This window comes from Haliotis asinina, chromosome 14 (assembly GCF_037392515.1).
Source record: "Haliotis asinina isolate JCU_RB_2024 chromosome 14, JCU_Hal_asi_v2, whole genome shotgun sequence".
Classification (NCBI taxonomy): domain Eukaryota; kingdom Metazoa; phylum Mollusca; class Gastropoda; order Lepetellida; family Haliotidae; genus Haliotis; species Haliotis asinina.
The window spans coordinates 45,261,761-45,280,977 of NC_090293.1; the positions used below are offsets into that span (position 1 = coordinate 45,261,761).

The 19,217-nt window shown below is 36.2% G+C and overlaps 1 protein-coding gene across 4 annotated transcripts in view; it reads left to right on the forward strand.

Moving 5' to 3' along the window:
- The window catches only part of LOC137260928 (transcription factor SOX-5-like), a 244,083-nt gene that overhangs the window by 167,097 nt on the left and 57,769 nt on the right, over window positions 1–19,217 (forward strand). The window lies entirely within an intron of this gene.

A 19,217-nucleotide genomic window follows, 5' to 3' on the forward strand; every position in this document is an offset into this window, starting at 1 on the left:
TGATAATATTTTCTTCCTGACTTGTTTGCTTCTATTTAAACTATCGTGTAGGTTTGGCCATGTTGACTCTAGTGTTAATACTAATTTTAGTATATTTGTTATATTTGGTTTTAATTAGAATCACAATTTTGTGAGATTTTTTAAACTGATGTATTAACAGCCGTTAAGTATATTATTATCCTGGATTGATTTGATTGATCAAATAAATAAATAAATAAATAAATAAATAAATAAATAAATAAATAAATAAATAAATAAATAAATAAATAAATAAATAAATAAATAAATAAATAAATAAATAAATTTCAGTACTACTCAAATCCAGACTTGCCATTGAGTTTGTTGAAAAAAGAAATTCATCACCCATGTCACAAGAAGTTTGAACTTTTCAAGAACAGTTATGGAAAGCCATGTGGGTATAGAATGGCAATAATAATATTGAAGCAGTGAAAGTCTCCAGCTGACTGACACTGATTGCATAATGATAGGAAACACAAAACACAAACGTCAAACATTGTTCAACTTGTAAATATAGTCACTTTCGATTAGAAGGGATCTTTGATCATACGGATATTCGTTTCCATGGTTATTTTAAACTTAATCCTCCTTCATCCAAAATCATATCTACAAGATGATCCATGGCACAAATCACTTGCCTGTCAATAGAAAAACAAAAAAAACTGTTATTTTCTCCAAATACGATTATCCATATTTGGTTGTCTTGTAATCTTCCTTGCTTGCGATTCTAATTCCGAAGCAGAGTAGATAAATCTCACAGCAGAAGCCTGTCATGGTTGAAGGGTGCAGTTGAAAGCATGTCATAAAAGTTTTGAAAAGAGTGAATTAGAAAATTATTTTATGATCTTTCTTCCTGAGGTATCAGATGGGTTATGCTGGCTTTGCTCAGCTTTGATTAGGGATACTGTTTGGAGACTTTCGAAAAGTGTTATGCTTGCAAATCATATTGAAGATGACGCTAACAAACCGTCCGTGTTTCTGAATGGTACATTTTTGTTCTCAAATGAGTCACTTGAATTTACATAAAATGATATTTGTACCAATCACAGTTATGACAACTGTCTTGCACATCTCTGTTTTGCATCATTTCGTGCAAAGTTGTTGTTCTGTAGTGGAGATGATGCTAAGTCCTGTTTCTCTTCACAGATTTGCAGCGCTTGTTTGGTGCATGTTGCTTAGGAAATTAGACTCCAATGACAAGTAATTAGCAATCGACAATGTTGAAATGGACAGCACTATGTCATTTGAAACTGACGTTATTCGCTAAGGACACACCTGACAAGATAAATCTGCAAGAAATTAAGCGACAGACACTTCTTTAACAGACAAATGTCACTGAAAAAACACTAGTTAAAAACCATCAGCTTTTCAACACTGTTATTTCTTATGAAAGGGAGACAAATATTGTCAAGCGGTTATCAATACGACCATGCAACATGTCAGACAAATTAAATACTTGATTTAAACTCGTCTTGTTTCACAAGCCGGCTTAAAAATGTAGCATTTCAGTGTCAGTTGAAAGTGACATGCATGCTCAAGTTGATTTTTGAGTTAGTATAGTTGCGACAACCAGTGACCAGAGCGCAATGCTCACGTTGAGACGAACAGACAGAAGCCTGCCTTGTCATTTAAGTCTTATACCATGAAATAGAAAAGCTTTTTCACTAAGACCTAAATAATTACATTGGAGATGTGTTTCTAATAACCTGCTTATATTTATCTCCCTTTTAACCTTACTTTTCTTTGTAAAGCAGAGACTTTTTGTACCTTCCGCTGAGTTGCGTAGCGTAATGTGCATTTGAGTTTCAGTAAGTTTTTGTACACAAGAGCCTGTTGCTATTTTGGTCAAGAAAATGAACATATTTGAACAGTGATTCTGTATACAGTAAACAGTTCATTTACTAGGAGAGAAAGACGGTTAAGAATGGATGTGATTCATTTATGGGTATCAATGATGGACAGCATGATCACTGGGAGAGATATTTGTGGGACAGTTGGTTTACATTCTTATTGTCATTGCAGGATATTCATATGATCATTGCGGGATATTCATATGATGTTTGTTTGATATTCATATGATCATGGTGCGATATTCATGTGATCATGGTGCGATGTTCATGTGATCTTTACAGGACATTCATATGATCAATGTAGGATATTCTCATGATAATTGTAGAATATTCATAAGAGCATTGTTTGACGGTTGTATGGCAATTGTATTACTGTATCACAGTCATAACTGATACATTGTACTGGCACTACAGAGGATGATGTTACAGCACCTGAAATAATTGCTGACACTGCAAAAAGAATAATTCACTGACTTGATGTCTCATTTAGATGTAACGTACTGTAAATGAGTTTGGATGAGGATTAATACAGATGGAAAACTAAAATTACGTGTCACTATTTGAAGATAATGTTATCTGAATGAAGTAACTAGGTGAGAACCTTGCATCAACTTAAAAGCTGAAGGATGGCAGTCTTGGATGGAAATGTGTTATTTCTGTAAGGTGTCATGTGTTAGAGATGTATTGGTGTCAAGACTTATTATCCCCCTCCCTTCTGTCTCAATGGGTCATCCATCCTTCTGCCCATCCATCATTCTGTCCATCCATCCATCCATCCATCCATAGAGCTATCCCTTAATCATCTATATATACATCCATAGATCCATCTACAGATCCAACCATCCATCCTAAATATTTGTATAATCATCTATCTATCTGTCCTGGGTATCGGTCTATCCATCCATCTATCTACCTGTTTGTCTATCTATCTACCAACCTATCTATCCCAGCTATACTGCTAACAGTCGCTCAACAGCAAGACCCCACTATCATATTTCTCTACCTGTGACCTGTTCCCCAGTATATTTGTGAGAACACCACCCTTCAGAACAAGCAGCTACTGAAGCCGGCTATCTCCATTGTTGAGCTTGTCCTCTGCCGCAGCTATCAGCCATGAAACAACCCAGAGGTTAGGATAGAGAGATCAGTGTCGGACCAGCCACACGTTAGGAGATACTGCGTCCAATAATCCTCCGGCAAGGGTCAAAAAACCTCATCTGCCCTAATAAGTCAGTGGTTATCAGAGAAAGTTGTTTCAATATAGAGCTTGGTTTACCACGCATGACAATTCCACGACAGATGAATTGTGGGGTCATCATATTAGTGGGAGGGTTTATCTGACAGGGGCTACTGTGCCCTCAACAATCCACTCCATCCTGGAGGGGGCTCCAGCTTCAAAGCAGAGGGGTGGATTGGGAGGGCTGTTCTCAACAGATACGAAAAACTAATTACTGTCAAGTACAGGGATAGAATTAACAGACAAAATTAGTAAGTTTTTCAAATGTTATTTATTGAGCATGCAATGAAATACATATTGTTCCTGGAATGTCTAACACCCTGTTCTTAATTTGGCTGCATGTTAAAATATAGGTGATGAGAAAGTCTGTACTTTTAAGTTGTTATTCAGAGATTGTTGTAAATTAATTGTTGTTACACTTATTAATGGCCTGGGAAGAGGGTGCATATGAGTATGCTTTATATCATGATATAAAAGTAACTTAATTGATGGGTTGAGTAGGATCTTTAGATTTTTTTGGCTTACTTAGTTACTCTTTCACCCTCTATGGAGTTGATATGTTATGATAAGCAGTTGAGATTTGTGTATGTCCAACTGTCTCGATCTATATTTCACCTTGGATCTAGTGACCTGCATATTTCTATATCTTTATACGTACTGTGTTTATATTTGTAGTTTATAGAATATTTCCAATGTACTATGCAACAGGTATCTTATTGTATCTGTGAATCAAGCTGTCCCAATTTTTTATGAGTCTGGACCTACTAACGAAAGTGTTTAGATCTGTGGATGGTTCCACTGTCCCAAGCACTTTCGTTTACAGCATATATAACTTTTCTGTCATACAAGTTTAATGTTTTACTAAGGCATCTTGAAAATACATTTTTACCTTCCTTGTGTTATGGTTTAAGCAAGAAAGGACATCACTGTCTTGACTATTGAGGAGGGCATTGTGTGGCAAACACATGTTACTCTTAACACGTGACTGTAAAAAAAACTGCAGTACACATTCTTATAGGTATTATGTAATTAACTATGAATGCTAACTTGGCTGTAACCTAAGAGGTGTCTTCTGAGTCCAATAATCACAGGATATATTAGCTAGATCAAATTTCCTAGAGACTGTGTCTGTTTGTTATCTGTGTTTATTCTAAGTTCACTTTCACACCAGATCCTCAATCTGTCTGATTAATTGTGAACTGTTTAGTCCAAACCTAAAATCCCATAATTATAAGTCTGGTGAGGAGACATCTATTCTTTGTCTCTGGAAAATCTTCAAGGCTCGGCCTCAGAGGGATGTGATTATCAGGCCACGTATGTTTTGATATGGTCCCTGACTTATTATTTATGTTATGTGATTAGATGGTTCAGAGTTGTGTATTTCTTGTTGACACTGGCTCAAATCGGCAATTTGAGACGCTTCCGATAAAGGAGCTTTTCTTCCATTACAACCGGTGCTTGTAGATTTTGTAATAAATATTTGGTGTAGTTTTCACACTAATTGGCTGAGAAAATGGTCACTACACAATGAAAGGCACACATAAAAGATAAACTAAACTCAGTTCTTAAAACTATAATATGCTTTGTCTGTTATTCATATTCAGGAGTTTGAGGTCACAGAAACGTTGCTTCTATCAGTAATTGTCTGATATAAGCTTGAAGCTTATCTCATCTTCCATAAAAAAAGTCCACAAGGACTTTGAAGAAGTTTTACAATCTTTTCTTGCAGACATATAAGAAATTTGATCTTTTAACTGTTGAGAATTTAATATGGTAAAGTGAAGATATTTCTGATGTGCAAAGCTGAAAGAGTGTTTTCGTGTCTTTGTTTGCCCAGATGAGATCTGGTGGTTCAACACTGTATATTGTGTCCAGAAGTATAATTGCTAGAATATGATATCAACTTCATAATATACTTCAAAGAACTGGATAGGATTAGTCGTGAAATTTGCTTCATTTTGTGCAATTATACCTGAACGGTAGGAATCATCAATATCTTGAATCGGAACATGAACAGTGCCTGGTGTATGGTGTTTACGGCGGATCGTGTGGAAAATGAATAATTATGATTAAACAGTTATATGAAAGACTGCACTTCATGGAATTCATCTCTTAACAACATGCACTTGGCTGACTTCAGGCGATAAACATTAGGCAGTAGGCTTCACTTCTTGTGGTCTTTGATGCCCAGAACATGTCTACCAGCAACTGAATATAAAAGACCATACTTCTCCCTTTGCTTCTTTCTCTTTTTCTCTCTTTCCTCCAAGCTGCCCACAGCAACACAGCACTGTCTTCTTTTCCTACACCTGAACCCCAACTTGACCGAAACTCACCACCCCTTTCCTCATTCCAGCTACACACCCCTTCCTACCTTACTGGCATTGCATCTCTTCCTCTTGAGGTCAACCTACCCACCCCACAGTCTGCACACCACGCACAGCACTCTTTGCCTTTCGTACACTTGGCCCTTTTTTATGCTACCCAACCCCTCACCCCTTTCCTCACTCTAGACACCCACCTCTTACCACCTTACTGGCACCCACGCTTCCCTCTTTAGGTCACCCCCAACTTCGCATCCCACACTCTGTCGCTTTCCTCCTTTCCCACACCAGACTCCCTCCCAACTTACCCACCCCTATCCCCACCCCTTTTCTAGTCAACCACCCTATCCCACCTTACCACTTCTCACCCCATGCCCACCTCATCCATATAACTCAAGCTATTACTACAGATCATCTATATACTTAAATATATTCAGAGATTTCAAAATGGTTTCAGAGCAGATATTAAATGAGAACAGTTTACATGATGTATTGAGATTTCATCTTCCAGGAAGGAACAGTCTCATTCTTTGAGTAGTTTGGTAAGAAATAGGTGCCACTGAAATGTGATATAATTCAAAAGATTGTAAACATAATGCCTTGTTTGGGGGGGTGGGGTGGGGGGTTGGGTGGGAAATGTATGATAAGGACCCATTGGCTTTAGCTTAAAAAATGTAGTTTTGTTTGTTTGGATTAAAACTTGTGTGATAGCTTGCAAAGTGAGGATGAAGACGGATGGACTAGCCCTTCATTCCCAAAGCCACACCTACACAGGACAGTAAGGGGTTTGGTGTCTCAGTACTCACAATTTACAGGACAGGACAGGTGGGGTGTCACAACACCCCAGCACCTACAGGTTATAGAGGGAAGGGATGATACCCCAATACCCACTGGTTATAGAGGGGAGGGGTCATACCCTAGCACCTACAGGTTATAGAGGGGAATGGTCATACCCTAGCACCTACAGGTTATAGAGGGGAGGGGTCATACCCTAGCACCTACAGGTTATAGAGGGGAGGGGTCATACCCCAGCACCTACAGGTTATAGAGAGGTGATACCCCAACACCTACAGGTTATAGAGGGGAGGTGTCACACCCGAGCACCTACAGGTTATAGGGGGGTGATACCCCAGTACCTACAGGTTATAGAGTAGAGGGGTCATACCCCAATACCCACAGCTTATAGAGGGGTGATACCCCAGTACCCACAGCTTATAGAGGGAAGAGGCCATACCTCAGTACCCACAGGTTATAGAGGGGTGATACCCCAGAACCCACAGGTTATAGGGGCAAGAAGGGATACCCTAACACCTACTGGTCATAGAGGAAAGGGGTGATACCCCAGTACCCACAGGTTATAGAGGGGAGGTATGATACCCTAGCACCTACAGGTTATAGAGGGAAGGGGTCATACCCCAACACCCAAAGGCTACAGGACTGGAGGGGGTAAGGTGCTTCACACCCACAGGTCATAGAGGGGAGTAGTCATACCCCAGCAGCCACAGGTAATAAGAAGGGAGGGATGATACCCCAGCACCCACAGGTTGCAGAGGGAGGGATGATACCTCAGCACCCACAGGTTATGGAGGGAAGGTGTCACACCCCAGCACCCACAGGCTACAGGACTGGAGGGGGTAAGGTGCTTCACATCCACAGGTCATAGAGGGAAGTAGTCATACCCCAGCAGCCACAGGTAATAAGAAGGGAGGGATGATACCTCAGCACCCACAGGTTATGGAGGGAAGGTGTCACACCCCAGCACCCACAGGCTACAGGACTGGAGGGGGTAAGGTGCTTCACACCCACAGGTCATAGAGGGAAGTAGTCATACCCCAGCACCCACAGGCTATAGAGTGGAATTCAAAGTACAGAGCAGTATTTGATGATGACTGAAGACCAAACATCACATGGTTATTTTTTGGCAACATGTTTCATCAGATATTGTACTACTTGGACTTTTTGAGTGATTAAACAACTGCTTTCAGCCAAGTAAAGTTTTGATAAGTCCTGTAATTTTTTCATCAAATTCAATTTTAAAGTGTACTTCATATATACCGACTGAGGCTAATTTACATGGAGTTTATATACTTGTATCCAAACAAGAAACAGACAATGATTAATTTTGTTGGTTAGATTTATTTTTTTAAATTTAACCATGTTGGTTTCAAATCTGAATTGAACAATCAAAGAGTACCAGAGTACCTGTCTAAGACCTTGTGATAAACCACTTCCTTCTTTGCAAGTGGAGGTTCTTTTTGTCATTGCTCAGCAAGCAAGATTTATCAACTTAATCACACCGGGCTAGTACTGAAGCAAAATAAGTAGGAGGAATTATAAAAATAGATAAAAAAGTAAAAAACACTAGTGCAGGGGGATTTAAGAAATTGAATTCAGAAGTCATCAGTTGTACGGATAACAGTTCCATTGTCATAAGGATGCGTTAGAGGATGAGACAAAAATGTTGGCATTTTTTCGCTAAATGCGAACCGTTACCCAGTTAGTTTATTGATTATGGTATCAAAATGGCCTGAAACATCGTGCCATTGTGCTTAAGGATTGTCAAATTGTCGATTTTTTATGTTCAATTGGAATGCTTTTTCTTGAAAATGAGCTGCTTTTTGCAGCTATTCTCAGTTCTCTCCAAGTTTCACCTCTCTATACTCCATTACCCTGTTTAACGGTATGATCTCAGCTGAGGTGGCAAATGGACGACTAGTTAATGGAACGACAGGTAGATAGGTTTCCTGCAAAGATCTAAAAAAGTATTTGAAATGTATAAGAGAATAAAAAGTTTCCAAGACCCAAATGTTCTTTCTCCCAGGCAATGTCTTGCTTGGATTCCCAGCCAGGTTAAATCGCTGCATTAGTTTTAATGAATTTCATTTGACAGTAATCACTGAAAAGCAAAATGATATTTTATGTTACAAAGGAAAACAACAGAGCTTAAAAAGGGAGTTTTGCAAATGTATTTTTGTAATTTTATTTTCTTAATGCAATAAGCGAAGTATTGGATTATGAGTTTCGTGGTCTTATATCCATGACAATGTTTTCTCGGAGGTCCAAGTTTATATGGTTAGAGGCTGAACGTGATTGGATCAGAAGCAAATTAAGCTTGTTTTCATCAATTCTTATCCTTGGGAACATCTAAAATCCAATTATCTACTGAATCGTGGTTTTAGCAGTAAAAGTTTGTTTAACACATGAAGCAAACAATATTTTATTGACTTTCTGAGTTAATATGCTTGGGTCATTTATATTTAAAGTTCCAGTCTCAAGAAAAGATTGAGATTAATTGGTTTGGAGAATTGGGGAACAATCTGAGAAAAGCAGTGGTTGCTTAAAAACAATCCAAGGAAGAATTTTGAAAATTAATATAATCATGATGTAGAGAAAGATTCATAGCATTGATTATTGATCCAATATTTTACTTGTTATAAGTGAATTGAGAATCTACGTCTCACAAAAGGGCTGTTTTTGTCGTTAGAGTGCAAGGATGTTATTTATTGATGTTGAGCAGGCTATTAAAGAATAAATCAAGACTGAAATGTTGAAGTGCCAAAATAAACACAAAACTAGTGTTCAGTGTGACTCCATTCATATCTGCCCACAAATAGACTGCACACAATAAATTAAGAACATAACATTCAGAGCAAGTGCTGTTTTGTCACCAGTCTCTAATACGGCTGTGATATTTTCCATAGCGGAATTATAAAACATGTTTGATGTAAGTGAAACAATATTAATTTGTCGTCGGCTCGGACTCTTGTCTAGACAAGGATAGAAATGTTTTATGAAGATGGCCAAGACATTGTATTATAGAATTAGTATAATTCACTTACTGCCTACAGTATCTCAAGATTCTAATTCTGATAATGTACTTCCGCAGTCCAGCCCGATCGCTCAGACAATCGTACATAATCTTTATATGAATTGCAATGGAACGCTGTCCTCCACGTGAAGCTGACCTCATATACAAGACAAATAAAATCCCACATTTGCTTAATAATCTCCCTTATAGGAATTGAGATGGGGCAGCAGGCTAAACAAGGGGCCGCATAAAGTTTTAGATTCGAAGTGTACCTTCTCGGCCATTCCTATGTATTATGACAGTTTTATACAGAAGACTATTAGTGATTTAAACAACCTTGTCACAGCTGGAGTCCACCTATTGTCCAAATTAATCAAAGACCGAGGCATTCTGTATAGCTGACACACATCTGAGCATTTTAGACATATTTCATTCTTGGTAAAAATTAGTTTCCATTTTATCTGATTTTGGTGGAAGTGTTTAGGCTGTTTTGGTGTTATTTTGTGAATATAACGATAACATGCTTTCTGGGAGTGTGGAAGATGTCAGCTTTAATAACCTATGTAGTTATAGCTAGATTAATACAATCACCATACATGGCAATTACTGTATATATTTCCATCATTTGGAAGGTGGATGACCAATTATTATGAGTTATCGTTTTTCCTAATTCAACTTTACATTTACAAATCTTTTTTTATTTCATATCCTACATTTTGTGCCTCCATAGTGCAGGCATCCTGTAAATGGAACATCGGTTTTCTCTCAGCCAATCCACCTCTGTTAGCTTTCTCTTAGGTTACGTATATTGCATATTTTGACAAATTGCCACAGCTGATTGTTCATAAAATGTGAAAACAGGTGGATTTTTGTGTTTGATATTGATAAATTAATGTAAAGTTTGCAGAAGGTTTTTCAACCATCAAAGTGTTTGGCACTGATTCAGTTGGTCCATCTTTCTTCCCATCTGGCCTGTCTCTATCTACTGTAGCGAAAAGGCTGATTATAATCAAACGAGTCAAGGCTTTCTTCTGTGAGCTTCTTAAACCAGAAAACATGGGTCTTCATTTAGGTTTTATCAAAACTTAATTACCAATAATGGTATTGTAATACTATTTCTTTATCCATTTTGAGAAATCAGGTCCATAAACGTGTATATTTTACAAGTTTGGTGAACTGACAAGCCTGTATTCATTCTAGTGTTTGTTATATAGAGATCAAATATTTGCTGGGGCGTCACATTGAATCTTAAAAGCTGAATCATATTAGTAAAGTTTTTTGACTACTGAAAATGTAGATATCTGCATTGATTCCATCTCACTGATAAGAAATGGTAAAAATTTTGTTTGATAAACTGGCAAATCCTATATGTGCTTGTAATTTGGAAATCAAATATTTGTTTGTTAAGAGTTGCATTGAATCTTGAATCTTGATTCATGTTTCATGTTAGTAATATTCTATCTTTTGTTAAGATTTAGATATTTGATACTGATTCCAATGAATGGAAGAAATGGCAAAATCTTCATATCTCTGTCTTTCTGTTTTCTGTGAGATATTTCTTTGATTTCAGATCCTAAGTTGGGTGATTAAAACTTTAGAATCCTTTTGAAAAATATTTAATGGATAATAATGAATGAAGTAACTTTTTCTGTTTCATGGATGGGAATAAAGATCTTTTCTTAATACAAGACTAATAGGAAAATTCCAAATGGTAGAAAAAATAATAAAAAAAATAAATATAAAAGTCAGAATTCTTTGGTTATCCTGCCAATAACTAACGTTCTTTTTGGGTTGGCATATATAATATGTAAATATTTAGGACACATCTTGTGCTGTTGATGGAGAAAGGAAGGAGCATGATTATTGGGATGGTTTGTACGACATTTTAATAAAATATCTTATATCAAGGTTGACGGGTTAAGGAGGGAGGTTTCCTGTGGATGCAAGATGAAATTTCTAAAAACATAATATATGTCACTTTTTGATGTTATAAGAAACTATCCACTTAATGTATTTGTAATAAGGCCTATTTAAATCTCATCCCTTGCAGTCTCGTTAGGGAGAAATTAAATAGTGTTTAAACCATGAATATTCGAGAGATTAATCGCGGAATATTGTGAAGTTCCTTGTTGTCTTTTTACAAGGCTCCTGTCTCAGACAATGGACAAATTTGAAATCAATATCTGTAAAAAAGCGTTGTTTGCCAACACAAAAGTGGGCCATTGAAAAGCAAGCAATAAATCTGGAGCATTGTGAGGTATGAGGAATTAGTATGGGTGACAAAGTCAGTGTAATCCCATATAATGACTGATTACTTTACATGAGAATTTTACACTTTAACATAGCCTGAAGTGTAGGAAGCCAGCGAGGGGTCAAGTCTAACCCTACACTGCAAGCGATCAGCAATTCATTAAACCTCTAGCAATATTGATCATCGTGATTAATAGGCTCACAACTACAAAGCGCGTTGAGGCTCTAATAGTTTTATGCGTGTTCAATGAGGCATGAATTGGATGCATTCCGACTTCACACTGCTTGGCTTTGAGAAGGAACAGTCGAATGATAAAATAAAAAGTATTAGAATCATCAAAATGTGAAAAGAAATATTCTTTTTGGGTTTTTTTCACTCCTACTCCAATCATTTTGGCAGTTTTCATCTTTCTTAGATTTTTTATTATTAAATTTATCTTTAGATTACAAATTTTAACAGTGACATTGCAATGATTACGTGCTCAGTGAATAATTTTCGAAATTATATCCCTATCTGTGAACATTCTTGATATTTTCAAACACATTTATTCCCGAATATTTCTTACAGAAGTTAATTGAAATAAACATGCAACATTTCTAATTTCCATGGCTACCATTCCAATGAACTTTACAGCTGTATAAATCGGATAATGAAATAGATGAACGAAATGAAATCTTGTGACTGGTTTAAAGAAGGGAGGGGATAACCAATAACTAAGGATTAAGTACTCCACTTCAACTTGTTCATGAAACTGAAACTTCTTATTTCATAAACATATCTATTATAGAATGCAGCAAAATCTTGAAATGTGATCTCTGACCCTGATATATATTGTATCATTGAGAAAATTAATTATGGGCCATAATAACCTAAGGCTTAGTAAACGATGATGGGAATTAACGACCCTGAACATTGTTTTTCCCATAATTCATAGCAGCCTGCAGTGATTTTCGCTACAAAATGTACAACTGGAGCAATTATAATCCGTCAAATTGATACCAGGTAGTGTGATTTGTCATATTCGTCATCCGTTGTACATATGGATGACAAACAGTCATTATAACGATGTGTAGTCATTCATCAAAGCTGGAAAGTTATATACGGCTGGACAAGAGATTTGCGTTATCTACTTACTTACCTAATGAATATTCATGAGTAGAAATGCATATAAGGTTCATTAGTTAAAATAGAAGTTCAATTGTTTGTCGTCTCCAGAGCAGCTCGGATTACAACAATGTTTTGGTATGTTCTAAGGATAGTTTTTTTCATTTTAAAATGCTGCTTGTCTATAAACATTTTCAATAGTTTATTGATTGTTATTGAGTTGTATCTGTTCAGCTTTGGAAGACTGAATCTTGAATTGTGAATCATATTAGTGATCTTCTTTCTTTTTAAAACAGTTAAATATTTGTAATGGTTCCATGATATGCTTTTCACATTCTGTGTAATTCTTTTTTTTTTTCAAGAGACATGTTTGTTCTGATTCCATGAGATGCTTTTTACATTCTATATTAAATTTGGTGGATCAAATCTTATACAGTTTTGACAATTTCTTAAAATGATAACCATCATAAAATGATAACCATCAATAAACATCTTTGATAACCACTTTTTAGGGAAATGTATTGTAAATTTAGAAAATGTTCGAAGTTATTCACCAATTTCTATATTTTTTGCATTTTCAAGTACCTTAGAATTATTTTGCAAGTAGATTGTTTTTATGAATATGGAAAGGGTTGTTATCTACTGAGAAATACCCATTGCTGTTCTTACAAAAACAATAACAGATAGTATATGCCCATAAACATTATTTGTGAAAATACATTTAGGGTTTTCTGTTGACAAAACATTGCCAAGGTTTTATGTCTGTTTTTGTAATTGACATTTATTTATTGTCAAAATCTTTTCATAGTAGCATGTTGTTCCTTCAGCTTGTTTAGGTTTCATATTCGAGGACAACAGCATCAAAGAAACAACATGGGGAATATTTCATCCAAGATTGGACCAAAATGATCTTGCATTCTTTGCTAGAAATTTTCTCATGATATGCAATGCGGCATGTATGTTCCCATCCCAAACATCATAAAGACGAAGTAATTTCCCTGCATGTATTAATTATACATTTTCCTGTACACAGGAGTATCAAATTTTTGTAGTCTGGAAACGGATTTCTTGCACAGGTGCTTGTGCTTCATGTTTAAGCACAACAAAGGAGGTATTTTTTGCTCTTTTGAATAACAATTTGTGGAGGGAAACAGTAGTTTTTGACGTTCATGAAATTTTCTCAAGTTTTGTATATTTTCTTTGATGTTATTGTGGTAGTCAGATTGCGTTTTTCACGGTTAAGAGATGTGAACAAACGTTAATACTTTCGATTAACTTTTTCAATGTTCAGTCTGTGAATTCTGCTACTTGGCAGAAGTTTAAGAAAGTAAGATAAAGATCACTTGTTTTCATTTCAGTAATCACTGCATTGATTTAATGTTTCTCGTTTTGAAATCGTCTCAAAGAAATATCTTGGGGCAAGATCATTACGCTCCATTGAATTCTGCCAAAAATAAACAGTTTCTGTGAAAAAATATATCAACAATCTTAAACTACTGCAAGAATTTGGGGAGATATAGTTTCAGTACCATTTCCTCCAAGTTTGGAATTGGCTTTGTGGAGCTTTTACATGTGCAATCAGTTCACTGTTTTTATACAAACTATTGGTTCCATATAAAAAATTACGAAAATAAAACTTTATTTATCAGATCTGATAATGTTGTTACTTCTTCTGTAGAAAGTGTTGAAAGTTACTGGTTCGATTGGTTTCAGTTTCAACCAAGAAAAGCATTTATATTTTGAATGTTAAAATTATGATAATAGGAGAGAAAAAATCAGGTTCAAATGAAATGAGGAACATTTGGTTCAATAGTGCAACTAGTTTAATTAATGTGCAGTTTCATATGTTCCATTAGATGCACCATAATTTTGATACGTTACAGAAAACAAAAATTCAAATGAAAGAGTTTTTTTTTTATATTTCAGCAATGGATTCCTTAATGTGAACAGTTTTTGCTATGAGAAAGGTTGTATCCCTTAAAGAAATTGTTAACTGTATGTTGAATACATGTTCCTTTAATATTTGTATCTATAATAATAATAATATATTATGCAGTTAATGTATCCAACAAGGAAATATTGAAATGAATTTCATCTGATTCTGTTTTTTTATCATCAAGCCAATAAACAACTACTGACAATTATTTTTTGTTCATGAACCATCAGTATAGAATTCAAACTTTATGATTTAATGTGTGGGGTTTTTTTTAGATGAATCAAAGTGAATCAAATCAATTTCTTGCTAGTTGCCTTGGAAATACTGTATGATGAATATTAGTTTTATTTCTAACATTTTTAAAGCTAACATTTTAATCTAAAGTGTTAAAAATAAAATGATATAAAATGTAACAACAAATTTTAAAGTGTGTTCTTCTAAAGGAAAACTAGTTTTTACTAGAAATGTAAACAACTGTGACATCTAGATAGTTTCTTGTTCCGAAACAATCAATGCAGAATTTACAAATTATTAAATATGCAATTTATTTTAATGACAAGTATTGCATAAATATTTTCCTGTTTTGAGTGGTGTTGAAGTGAAATATGTAGCGGGCATGTGTAAGATGATGTGTTGAACTACTGATAGCTATAATAGTGTTGAATGAACTGCACCTATCTCAGGCAGGGTCCTGCCCTGCTATAGGTCAAGTAGGGTCAACAGGCACCCCCTCAACAGTTGCCCTGAGGGCCCCACACCACTAGATACACTGCCAATAAAATCTGTATTAACCCTTAATCTGTTATGCCCAGTCCCTCTGGCAGATTGACTGGAATCATTCATAGCATTGGTGTCGGCATATATAAGTTAGAGGGTTAAAGCTTCAAGAAACTCTGTTAGTTAGATTAATACACTGATTCTGTGAATGATAACACTACTCAAAATAAGTTAAGAACAAATTAATTCAAATTAGTTTACTTAATCCTTCATGATAACTTGTTTGTAGTATATCTTATATAATTGTTGGACTTTTTAAAAGTTTGTGTTTTTATTTTGCTCCATTTTATGGAAAGATTGAAAGATGTGTGAATGGCGTAGTGCTGTGTCCACTTTATTGAAAGATGTGTGAATGGCGTAGTGCTGTGTCCACTTTATTGAAAGATGTGTGAATGGCGTAGTGCTGTGTCCGCTTTATTGAAAGATGTGATAATGGCGTAGTGCTGTGTCCACTTCATTGAAAGATGTGTGAATAGCGCAGTGCTGTGGTTGCAGAGGGCACCTGGCTTTTTGTTACGGATAGTTGTTCATTCATGGTTGGTCTTTGATGATTTTTTAAATTAGATTCAGTGATAATTATTAATCATGATCTTCATATGGTATTTACATGCGTCAGGTGTTAGGGATAGTTTGTGAGCAAGAGGATTACGACAGGGCAGAGAAGGAATGTTGTTTTATGCCAGTGCTATTGCTAGGAATAAGACCCAACACCATCATCATAATCATCAAGTTTAGAGCTAAAGTTGTTTTATACAGCAGACCTCAGCAAAGACTTAAGGTAGTCTTAATGTTGTTTTGTGCAACATCACCCTGGACTGTTTGTTAATGTAAAATTGTAATAAAGTGCCATGAGAACTATGTAATCTAATGTTTATCAGTGTAAGCATTTATTTTATTTTATTGATATCTAAATAGTCATGTCTTCAGATTTCTCAGTCCATTCGACTAACGAGGTCAGGTGGTCAGAGTCGCTGTCTCGGTTGACACATGTAATCGGTTCCCAGTTGCGCATATCGATGCTCATGCTGTTGATCACTTGATTATCTGGTCCAGACTCGATTATTTATAGCGGGAATGTTGCGGAGTATGGCGTAGAACTAAACTCACTCAATCTCTCATTCAGTCCATTCAAAAGAACTCACACTGATACCCGATGGCCATATTTTCTGCTTCTCAGACACCTGGTGTCTTCACGGTTTGATGGTGATTCACAAACATAGCCTGGAAATGGAATCTTACCATATTTTCTTGTAGCTTAGTTTTCATAATAATTATTTGAAAATTGTGCTTTTTTATTATGAATTGGAACCATTCATCAGACACTAAAGGAGTTCATTCACAAGAATATTCTTTTCTAGAAAAACCTTCATAATCAACACGATATGCCAAAAATTTCACAGCATTTCCAGGAATTATCTTCTAGATAATGCTCCCCAAATTTAGATACAAGCACCCTGTGTTGTAGTAAGTAGCTGGGCCATTCTTTGTAATTAGCTACTGCATGAAGCCCATGAGGACGAAAAATAACAGAGCACTATCAAACCGATATTATCGGCACCTGTGGCGCTGAGGTCATTCATGAAAACTTGGAATAGGTATGTAGTCAGTGTTTAAGGCATTAAACACAAGCAAGTTGGCCGTACCAGTTCCATAGTTGAAATTATTGTGGAAGAACTCCAAGGACAGTTTGATAGAGCCAGGTTTGACGGAGATAAGGGCCATGTTCACAAAAGAGGTTGAAGATAATGCTTGGTTTATGTCGCTGCGTGTCAGGTGAGCAAGATGTCAAATTGGTACAATACCAGGGCACAGGAAACCAGGATCGGTGCACATTCCATATCTAAGGAGTGTTTGAATTATTTTTCCGTTTTCTGAAAGAAATGGCGCCGGGGGATAACAGGTGATATTGTCAAAGAGTTGTTTTCAACACATGGTGAGTAATCTGAAGATCCTGTTGTTTAATTGGAAATCCTTTATGGCAATTCTTGATCACCAAGGAAGGGTCGTTCTCGGTTCTGTAGGCGTTCTGTAGTTTAGGATTTGTCATTTCCGTTTCTTATATTTTTAAACTAAATTTTTAATATTGATTATTTTTTATTTCTTTAATTTCACACTGTACAAACCAGTCTATGCTGTACTCTTAATTTTAAACACTTTATAAACTGAACCCTTTGTAGTGTAACACTTAACATTCTGTCGATAATTTGTCACTCTCAGCATACCACATGATCTGGAAGTCTACCAAACTCTAGAATTGGGCGCTTTCTCAATGACATTCACTTCCATTTGGATGATATGAATATCTCTGCCAAAAGAACATATGTCGCTAATTTGTCATCTCTTGAACAGCACCATTATTTGCCAGAGAGGCATGTAACCTTGTTAACAAGATTCTACAATCAGTTTCAGTTAGTACAAAATCAATATTCAGAAATTATAATTTGGTTTAGTTTTAATAGCTAATCTTCATAACAATTCATGTAGGAGATTTAGTAACTCATATATACGAATACAGTTTTATGAATATATGTAAATACAGGTGTTTCTGGTGAAAAAGGCAAGTACCCTTTCAACGGTAATACCTTGTGTCATTGCTAATTTAAAGTGATCCATTCATACTGGTATAGCACTAGGTTGCCTTTTACGCTTGATTGAATCTTAAGTTGGATAATAAAAGCTGTTTTTCAATTTGCTGATATTTGTCACGTGCATATGATAAATTATGCTTTCCAGTTCTAATGGACAGCTGTCAGTGGCACGGCTCCAGATACTTTTTCAACATCAGGAGTATGTACTCCAATTTTGTTCGATATAGGATTACATAAAAAAACTTCGAGTACTGAATGGAATTTAATGGCATTTCATATATGCTTCATATATGCACCTCAACAATGCTACTCTTCTGTATACAGGTCAATAAACAATAAAGCAATACTTTTTCAGATAAATATGCCTGTAAATGATTTTAAGACCATACACCATTGCTGTGGTGTGTATGTACTGTTTGCTCAATTATTTCCTACCATAATGTGCATATTTGTGATCTGTACATACATCGATAGGACCCTTATCTAGAGCTGTGAGTGGTCAGTGTGACTATGACCAGTGAGCACTGTATATGAGACAATAAACATGCCGTATCTTACAGAGGCATGTTGTGATGGGTTTAAAGTATGTTGTTAAAGACTTGAAATCCATCACGGACATGGTGCCTCAGCTGTTAGCAATGTGTTGTGTAATCAGGGAGAAACACAAAGCCATGTCGAGAGTGAGCCGAATGATGAAGGCCAATGCCACCCTTCTCCAGATACCCATCTAGGCTGGAATGCATCCTAATCTCTCCAGTTTTCCTGTTCTGCTTCAAGATGTTGTTCCCTTGTTGATAGTCTTCCCAATACATACCGTTGTTTTGTTTCCCTCCTACAAAAGTCAGACTCGATTCCAACACTCAACCCCGTCCATTTGTGGCATTTGCCATTTTTTGCTGCCAAGTCTGACAGGTGGAAATGTGCTTTCGATTTGCTTATTGTGTTTGTTCAGAGTAGATAAGCACATCTTGGAGATTACCATGCCAGAAGCTTTGTCCAATTCCATGCTTGTCATGACAGGAGGGCTGCTAATTAAACAGTAGCTATTGGACAGTAACGTTATGTCAGTTGTGAGGGGGTAATTATGGCAGGTTATACCCCTCTCTTATCAAACTCTGGCCAGCAGTGCCAGGAGCTCAGTCCATATCACCTAATTTATCACTCAAAGAATGCTACTGCCTCTCCGCCAGTCCTTACAAACAGTATCCTAACCAACTCCTCAAAAGCATGTCATGTCAAATTCTTTTTCTGGCAATATATAAGGGAGGAACTAGTCAATTTTTCAAAAAAGTGTGTTAAGTTTAAGGTCTTTGCCAGTATATAA